The sequence below is a fragment of the Erinaceus europaeus genome, chromosome 11, assembly GCF_950295315.1.
Source record: "Erinaceus europaeus chromosome 11, mEriEur2.1, whole genome shotgun sequence".
Lineage (NCBI taxonomy): Eukaryota > Metazoa > Chordata > Mammalia > Eulipotyphla > Erinaceidae > Erinaceus > Erinaceus europaeus.
The window spans coordinates 118,467,224-118,474,422 of record NC_080172.1 but is presented as its reverse complement, the minus strand read 5'-3'; the positions used below and the strand labels follow the sequence as shown (position 1 = coordinate 118,474,422).

Here is a 7,199-nt window from a genome sequence, read left to right as displayed (position 1 = left end):
AAATGATGAAATGAAATAATGAAATGAAATGATGAAATGAAATAATGAAATGAAATGATGAAATGAAATGAAATAAAAATGAAATAATGAAATTTAAATGAAATAAATGAAATGAAATAATGAGATGAGATGAAATAATGAAATGAAATGATGAAATAATGAAATTAAATGAAATAATGAAATGAAAATGAAATAATGAAATGAAATAATGAAATTTAAATGAAATGAAATAATGAGATGAAATGAAATAAATGAAATGAAATGATGAAATAATGAAATGAACTGAAATAATGAAATGAAATGAAATGAAATAATGAAATGAAATGATGAAATGAAATAATGAAAGAAATGAAATGAAATCCCCCGGAGACAAAGCATCAGGGACGCTGGACCTGACCCGTCCATCTCCGAGCTGGGCTTCCCCTCCCCGGAGACCCGGCTGCTACGCACGTGCGGGTCGGCGTGGCCTGGGTCCTCGGGCGGTTGTGGCCGGCCCACCAGCGCCCGGCTCCCTCCTCCTCCTCCACCCGGCCCCTCTTCCTTTTCTGTCTTCCACTTTTCCTCCCCTGGCCAACGTCTTTTAGTCCTCAGGGACACTCCCGATGCTTCTGCCATTAATCATCTTTTTTTCTTCTTCTTTTTTTCATTCTACCAATGAGAACATCCTCCTCTGGCAGTAATGTATACTCCCCCCTTTTCAGTCGGCGTGTGACTTTATCTTCAATATGTGTGGACTCTGTGCCAGGTGCCAAGTGGGGCACTGAGCCAGACACCGGCATCGTGGCAGCCCGGCTTCCACCAGGACATAAAGACGGCTCGGCCGTCCAAGGGGAGTGTGGCTGTGGCGTCGGGGGAGAGTGGGGTGACAGGTTTCCTCAGCCAACTGAGCCCTGAAACTTAAAGGACGGATCAGACTTGCTGAGGCTGAACAGAGTCGAAGCAGAGGAGACTGGGCGTCTGACAGGAGCGCGTGATGTCCGGGAACTGAAAGAAGGATCCTGGAGCAGCGCGACAAGTGGGAAGAGGGCCCAGCTCTGGCCCAGCTCATGAGAGTTTAACCCGGTGTCCAGCGCCCTGGGGAGCCATTAACGGGTTTTGAGCAGGGAACTTAATTCTTGAGATCTGTTTTTGGAACAATACCTTGAGGGTCTGGGGGGTGGCACAGCCAGTTAAGCACACATAGTGCAAAGTGCAAGGATCTGGGTTCCAGCCCCCGGCTCCCTATCTGAGGGGGGGAGGATGCTTCACTAACTGAAGCAGGTCTGCAGGTGTCTTTCTCTCTCCCTCTCTGTCTCCCCCCTCCTCTCTCAATTTCTCTCTGTCCTGCCCAATAAGATGGAAAAAAATGGCTTCCAGGAGCAGTGGATTCATAGTGCCGGCACCAAGCCCCAGCGATAACCCTGGAGGGGAGAGAGAGAGTGACAGGGAGAGGGAAAGGGAGGCCAGGTAGGAGGCTCCTAAGGAACCCCAGATGAACGATACAGTATCGTGTGGGGATGGAGGGAAGCCAGTAGACTGAGCAGAACAGAATCGGGTTAAATTCCTGTGGTACATTCACATGCTTTACTGAGATCTCTACCACCTGTCCTCTGTAGTTGGCATTTTTTTTCTGTCTTCTTTTTTCTCTTGATATACATATTTTCACAGTGAGAGAGAAATGGGGAGGGGCAGGGGATACAGTGGGTGAGACAGAGCGACACCTGCAGCACTGTTTCTCCACTGGAGACCCAGCCCCGCCTCCCACAAGTGGGAACCAAGGGCTTGAACCCAGGTCTCTGGCGTGGTGATGTGCTCCACCAGGCACACCGCCGTACAGCCTGCCTTCTCTTTTACAGATGCCCAGAGCCTCTCGTGAGCCTTGCTTGTGTTGAATAAAGCTGGAGTAGGACTGGGAGGGGAAAGGGCCCCCAACAGGACGGCAGAGATCCGGGCTCTCGTCTAAAACTCCACGAACTGGAGTGAGTAGCTTAGCTGGCCCGGCTTCCTTTCCCTCGTGCATAAAATGGGGCTAAGAGCAGTGAAGACCCAGTGCGGTTGGAAAGGTCATAACAACGAGGAGCTTTTATGGTGTAGGCATGCCATGTGCCAGATGGTGTCCTGACTGCTTTGCAAAGACGCCCTTGTAGGGACCACGTGGGGGCACACCTGGCCGAGCGCACAAGGACCTGGGTTCAAGCCCCCGGTCCCCACCTGCAAGGGGAAAGCTTCATAAGTGGTGAAGCAAGGCTGCAGGTGTCCCTCTATCTCCCCCATCCTTCTCAATTTCTGGCTGTCTTTATCCAACAGATAAATAAAGATAATAAAAAGTTAACAACAACAACTAAAAAAGACTCCGTCATGTAAAGATGACAAGAGCCCAGTGAAAAAGCATTGCTGGTCAACCTGGAGTTTACAGGCAGCGTCACTGAGGCATGAGAGGCACAGCACCACATCATCACGAAGTGGTAGCAGAGGCCCTGCAGCTGGACCGTTCCGACTCCAGAACATGTTCTTAGCTGCTCCGTCCCACAGTGATGTGGCTTTTATGAACTGCACAGGATAAAATATCATAACCGGACTGACTTCATTCTGGCTCTTTGCCATGCCCCGTATTTGTCAGGGGTCCCGCCACATGTCACTACTGGCTGTCTTCCCGGCTCACCTCAGCGTTGCAGCAGGTCACAGAGATCTGGAGGCCTGGCGTGAGGCCTGGGACTTGAACCACCTTCACTGAGTTGCCTGCCTCCTGAACCTCTTTTGTCTCTCCCGACAAGGTAGTGACGGGAGTCAGAGCTGTGAAGACTGACTTAAATGTGAAGCCCCCGACATCCGTAGGCACCGTCTCGTGCTGGTCTCTGCAGCAGGCCGGTGGATGCAGGGACACAGGGAGACACGGCGAACTTCAGGAGGCAGGAAAGAAGGACTTGTCACCGCCCAGCCTTGCAAATGAAGAATGTGTGGGTATCCGTACAGGGGTCCTTCCTGCAGTGCGCCTTCTTGCAGAAGCCCTCGCCCTTCCAGCCCACGTCTAGGGCATAGAACGCACTGCTCTCTTCTCTCCACAGAGCCCTGTGCTGCACAATGTCACTGAGTGAAAATCAGTCTGGCTGACACATTCTGTCTAAAGGGAACAGGGATGGAGCACTTGTGAATTAAGTGAGTGTCGTACTGGTTTCACCAAAGTTAATTAAAAGAAGACCAGATCTCATCTACAAACTAGTAAAAAAGGAGAAAGTGTGACTAGCTCAGTCTAAGTGAAGAGATGCAGCATTACATGTGTAAAAGCAGACCGTCCTTGGTGTGGGGAAGTGAGTTCTTTCACGCTGTGCTGGGGGCCAGCAAGCTGCACTGCAGAGCAGTCTGGGCAGTCTCTGGGGACATAAGCACACCTGTCATTCACCGGGGCCCTGCTTGGCTCTGGCTGCCAGTGCAGCTGGGAACTGAGCCTGGGAGCTCAGAGCCTCAAGCATCAAAGTCATTCGTGGAACCATCACGCCATCTCCCCAGCCTTCTGGTGGCATTTTCAATGCTTGATGGCCTAGAGGTGCCACCTGACCTCATCTGTCCTGAAACAGTTTGTCTGCACGTGCTAAGATGTCTACCCAAGAACGTTCACAGCACACTCAATGTAAAAGCAGGTAACTGTCAGCAAAATGAAGAGCCATTGTGTAAAGAGGACTTTTCAGGGGGGCAGGCGGTAGCACGGCAGGTTAAGCGCAGGTGGTGCAAAGCACAAAGACCGGTATAAGGATCCTGGTTCAAGCCCCCGGCTCCCCACCTGCAGGGGAGTCACTTCACAGGCGGTGAAGCAGGTCTACAGGTGTCCGTCTTTCTCTCCTCCCTCTCTGTCTTCCCCTCCTCTCTCCATTCCTGTCTGACCTATCCAACAACGAACGACATCAACAATAACAATAATAACCACAACAAGGCTACAACAACAAAGGGGGAAAAATGGCCTCCAGGAGCAGTGGATCATGGTGCAGGCTCTGAGCCCCAGCAATAACCCTGGAGGCAAAAAAAAAAAAAAAAAGAAGCAGTTGATATAAACTAAATTACGTGTAAAATGAATAGTTTAACATCTTCCAATGTCTTTTTTGTCCACCAATTAAACAGAACTTTTTTAAATACTTAATTGATAATTTTTAATTTCTTTATTGGGGAATTAATGTTTTACATTCAACAGTAAATACAATAGTTTGTGCATGCAAAACATTTCCCAGTTTTCCACATAACAATGCAACCCCCACTAGGTCCTCTGTCATCCTTCTTGGACCTGTACTCTCACCCCACCCACCCCAGTCTTTTACTTTGGTGCAATATGTCAATTCCAGTTCAGGTTCTACTTGTTAAACAGAACATTTTACACAGCTCTCAAGGAGAGTGAAAAGGCCACAGACAGCTTGTGCTCTCCCGTGACCCTCCTTTGACTTCTCCTTTCTAATGAAGCAGGATGTGGCATGTGGGAACCGGGAGCTCTCCGTCCTCTGGGCTAGATGTTGGCACGTGGTGGCTTTGCTAGAGTTGATCTTTACAAGCCATAGCAGCGGTTGACTAGCTGCTCACAGCGGCTGCTCGGGCGCCCTCCCAGGTCAACTACCTGCAGCTGTAGCATCAGCCCTTGCTCCGTGTGGCGCAGGTGCGGGGACGAGCCCTGTGCTGCAGAGGACACAAGGGGGCAGCAGGGAGACAGCCTTCTCCCTTTCCCAGCCGTCAGGGCCTCTAAAATAGGTAGCAGCTTTGTGGGGAGACAATGTAAGAGACACCAAAGGATAAATAAAGAGAAAATCCTCCCTAGCCCCATTCTCAAGGACCTTGGTTGTCGTCATCTGTGGGAAATTACTGATATGGGGCCGTTTGGAAACTGCAAAATAATGATAATAATCAGAAGAAGCAGGAGGAGGAAGAGAAAAAGAAAGAATCAGGAGTCAGGTGGTGGCGCACCTGGTTAAGCACTCACATCACAGAGCACAAGGACCCAGGTTCAAGCCCCTGGTCCCCACCTGCAGGGGGAAAGCTTCACGAGTGGTGAAGCAGGGCTGCGGTGTCTCCCTGTCTCTCTCCCTCTCTGTCTCCTCCTCCCCTCTCAATTTCTCTCTGTCTCTATCCAGTAATAAATGGTGAAATAAAACTATTTCTAGAGGATAATAAACAGTTCATGTGGCATAAGCTGGTGTTTCCCGCCCACTTCTCCACAAAGCACACACACAAATATCCAAACACGTGTATATTTAAGTGAAGAACTGGAATGGATGACATGTGAGTATGTATGTATCTTTTGTTTTTTAAATTTATTATCTTTATTTATTTATTGGATAGAGACCGTCAGAAATTGAGAGGGAAGAGACGGATAGAGAGTGGAGAGACAGAGACACACCAGCAACCCTGCTTCACCACTGGTAAAGTTTTCCCCCTGCAGGTGGGGACTGGGGGCTCGAACCTGGGTCCTTGTGCATTGTAACATGTGCGCTCAACCAGGTGTGCCACCACCCAGCCCCTTTTATGTATCTTTAAAATGTATCTTTTCATGGGTGTGGTGAGTAACGTGTGTCTAGAGAAGAAAATGCCATGTGCATTATGATGGCAAGTCCTCCTCCCCTGGGAATGCAGTGTCACCCAGCAAGGAAAGCCCTGTGTGTGTCTCCCAGGTCACCAGCTCCCGTGCAGCTAAAGGGGCCCACCTCATGGACCTAGTATTGACGAGAGAAGCAATTACAGAAGCCAGAACTCCCACCTTCTGCTCCCCATAAAGATCTTTGGTCCGGGAGTCGGGCAGTAGCGCAACGGGTTAAGCGCACGTAGCACAAAGCTTAAGGACTGACATATGGAGCCCCATTTGAGGCCCCGCTCCCCACCTGCAGGGGAGTCGCTTCACAGGTGGTGAAGCAGGTCTGCAGGTGTCTGTCTTTCTCTCCCCCTCTGTCTTCCCCTCCTCTCTCCATTTCTCTCTGTCCTGTCCAACAACAACGACATCGACAATAACTATAACAACAATAAAAGCAACCAGGGCAACAAAAAGAAATAAAAATATCTTTGGTCCATCTTCCCAGAGGGATAAAGAATAGGGGTGCTTCCAGTGTAGGGGATGGGACAGGGAACTCTGATGGTGGGGACTGTATGGAATTGTACCCCTGTTATCTTAAAACCTTGTTCATCATTATCAAATAACTAATAAAATCAGACACTGAAAAGAAAAAAAAAGAAAACGAGCCAGGGAACTCAAAGAAGTAGCTTTACTACATCAAGAGAGATATGTTTATCGCATAAGCATGCATGGCAAGCGTGATCTCCGTATTATTGTGCCCGGTTACCAGGTGAGAACCGAGGCCCAACACTGTAAACACATTCAGTCTTCAACAGACAATTGTCAGAGCTTTGTGTGTGTGCCAGGTTCTTTCTGGGTGCTAGGAATCCACTAGGAGCAGCAGGGGTGCACTCCTTGCCTTCCCAGAGCTGGGTTGAGTGTGAGAGAGGAAGTGAAGGGAGATCTCGGGCATGACTGGAAATCTGAAGAACACTGTGAGAGCAGAGAGGAAGGCCACCCCACCTCCCTCTGACCTGGGAGAAGAGAGACCTAAGGTGTAAAGAATAAGACACGACTTGCAGATGGGGTTTAGATGTTGTGGATGAGTGCTTCTGGAGTAGGGAACTACCGGGCCATTGTCACTGCTGGGCAAGAAAACTGTTTGTTCTGTCTGTCAACAGAGATAGTCATCTCTGCGAAATTTTAGTCGTTTTCTTAAAATCAGCACTGTGTGCCATTCTAGTCCCCTGCTGGGATTCTAATTAAGCCTAAACTAAGCATCCTGTGTGTTGGGCACTAAGCCAGCTCCCCCTGTTCCAGCCTGCATTGCTGATAGGAAGGTTGTTTAGTGGTTCATACCTTTCTGACTCCCTCTCGCCTTCTTGGGGCCGGGGGGGGGGGGGGGAGGGTTTACAGTAGTTCTAGAATTCCTGTTTGGTTCTCTGTTCCAACCTGCTGTGTCATCTTTTCACTTTTCATCATTTTATTTTTAATTTTTACTTTCATTTTATTGATACGTAATGTATACATAACTCTGGTCATCATTAAGGCTTCACTGCTCCAGGTCGACTTTTTTCAGATACAGAGACAGAGGGGAGCACGGGAGGAACACACCAAGGCTTTGAAACTCCCTCCAGCTGGGCAGGGTCTGGGATCAAACCTGGGTCGTGACTTCCATTCCTTTTCTGATCCCTGAAAT

The 7,199-nt window shown here is 49.1% G+C and overlaps 1 long non-coding RNA gene across 1 annotated transcript; it reads left to right on the top strand.

Moving 5' to 3' along the window:
- Nucleotides 1–332: 332 nt before the first annotated feature.
- Nucleotides 333–4,106, top strand: LOC132541164 (uncharacterized). The gene is made up of 2 exons (XR_009552331.1): nt 333–2,232; nt 2,665–4,106. It is a non-coding gene; the product is annotated as an uncharacterized LOC132541164 (long non-coding RNA).
- The last annotated feature ends 3,093 nt before the right edge of the window (nt 4,107–7,199 follow it).